Below are 2,495 nucleotides of genomic sequence, written 5' to 3'. Positions count from 1 at the left end.
GATCTCTAGCTCCAAATCTCTTGTTTTTAACATGTCTTCTTCCCATGGTGACAAGCGAAGTTCCGATGTCGAGATGGGCGAGGATACATCTCCGGCGCCGATTCCGACTTCTCCGGTCGAAGCGCCGGCTTGCGTTGCCGATCATCTCTCGTTTCGAGAGAAATTAGTTAAGCCGAGAAAGAACAGGTTCGAGCTGGCGCCGAGTTACCGTCCTCTTCGAGATGGGCGAGGATACATCTCCGGCGCCGATTCCGACTTCTCCGGTCGAAGCGCCGGCTTGCGTTGCCGATCATCTCTCGTTTCGAGAGAAATTAGTTAAGCCGAGAAAGAACAGGTTCGAGCTGGCGCCGAGTTACCGTCCTCTTCTACACTGGCCGTTGCTCCGGGTCATGGGACCGAGGGCGTAACTCCGCGAGATACGGGAAATCTCGCAGGCTCGGTCATTCCGGATGCTTCGGCTTTACCTGCGGGATCGTCCACGACTCTGATTCTCGTCACGTCGAAGATAAGGAGAGGGCTGCTGACTCTATGCCACCTCCTCCGGCCAGGAAGGAGATCCTTCTAGCGCTGCATGCTCCTAGTGTTGTTCCGGTTACTCAGCCTAACGGCCGGAAGAGGAAGTTTACCAAGGGCGGTGATGGGGAATCTTCGCGAAAAGGTTTGTCGCTCACTCACTTTCTTGATTGTTATATATTTTTCTAAAAGACAAAGAATCCCTAACTTTCTTCTCGTTTCGCAGTTCGTGTCGTTGATCGACGGGATGATCAGCGAGTGCGGTTCTGAGACCAGTCGTCTTGCCGAAGAGTTGTCTGAACTTCAGGGTAGATGGTCCGAAACCGAAGCCATGCTGATGGCTGTCAAGGATTCTCACTCCGTGAAAGTGTCGAAACTTGAGGTCGCGATAGGGGAGCTCGAGAGGGACCTCGGGAAGACGGCGAGTTCATTTCTTAAGGAGAAGAAAGCCAGGAAGGCCAAATCTTCGGAGGTGCGTCGTCTTCAGCGTCAGATCGAGGGCGATGCAGGATTAGTGAGCCGCGGGATTCTAGAGGCCAAGGACGCTCTTCGTTTTGAGTTCCAAACTTGCTTGGCGAAGATCTCCGCCTTTCTGGGCTCTCTCGAATGCATTTGGAACATGGATTTAGCCTTGGCGACGATCGAGGGCGGGATGGCTGTGGTTCAATCGTTCCAAAGTGAGACTCCTCCGACCTTAGAGGCCGAAGAGGCCCGACTGTCCGGCTGCAAGGGAGATTTGGCAGTCGTGGATGGAGATTTCGATCTCATCCTTGCTTACCTGAAATCCACGTGCTTCCTTCCGACGTGTTCAGAAGGCCCGGAGGGGAAGGATCCGGTACTCGGAGGCGACGCGGCTCCAGGTTTAGATGAAGCGACGGGTGAAGGGGGAGCGTGAGCTCTGAGGATGACTTTGGTTAGATATCTTGTGGGAAATTTTTTTTATGTTTGATGTTTCGGCCTTTAATGGCCTCATTTCGTGTTTCGGGACTGGCCGTATGTGGCTTTGAATCCCCGCCGCTATGCGGCATTTATGACAAGATGGTCGAGTTGCATTTTTCATAAGCTTACGTATGGCATGGAAGAAGGGTGATGAGTTGTCGTCTCATATCCTTTTTTGATGTGAAATTTTTGTTCGAGATCTGTTTCGAGAGTTTTTCCGTGAGATATCGACTTCGCGGGGTATCTGAAGATGTCGAATATAAACATAGAGGCATGGTTTTGGGATCTCGTATCTTTTGGATATCATGTCTTGAGATGTTAGAGACCAGTGCGTTGGGTTTAGGGCAAGACCTAGGTTTACTTTCGGTTTAGGATTTTATGCGGTGACTAGCCGGCTATCGATTTATTTGTCGCGATTTTAACCTGATTCGTACCGATTTAAAGTCCGCGATAGGTTCTCGGCTTATATGACTTGTTAGATACGAATCGAGCATCTCTCCGGAGACAATTTTTAAGCCAACCGGAAGTGCTGGACCAAAATTTCGGGTTTCTTTTATAGCGCTATTATCCTTGTGTCGGATGTACGAGAGTCATCTTCGTGAGATGGCTATGTCTGTTTAGGACGTTCAAGAGTTCGATGTGATCAGCACCGAACTTGGCGGCAAATGCCGTCGTTTAGAGGTTTTGCGCAAGATATGTGTTATAATGTTCATCATTTTTTGACGGAGTGTCCGTCTTCGTCGTTCGGAAGAAGTAACCCTCGAGGCATCCCTCACGACATCTCGCGATACCAATGGCTGCTTCTCCCTAACGGCTGATTTACTTTCGAATATCGAAAATGTTTCGCGGATAAAAGATAATTTGCTTGGTTAAGATACGCCGAAAACATCGAAGGCGTGGTCGGATGTTTTTGAGTTTGAGAGTATACGAGTATACGTATCCACTCCCCCCCTTTTTGATTAGAGGGGACAGCTGAATTTGCCTTTCGACAAACTGCCTACGTACTCCTTATGGAGACCAAGCCGTCTCGTAGTTCGGTGATT

The sequence above is a fragment of the Brassica oleracea genome, chromosome C9 (assembly GCF_000695525.1).
Source record: "Brassica oleracea var. oleracea cultivar TO1000 chromosome C9, BOL, whole genome shotgun sequence".
NCBI lineage: Eukaryota > Viridiplantae > Streptophyta > Magnoliopsida > Brassicales > Brassicaceae > Brassica > Brassica oleracea.
Note: the sequence above shows the minus strand (reverse complement) of the source record.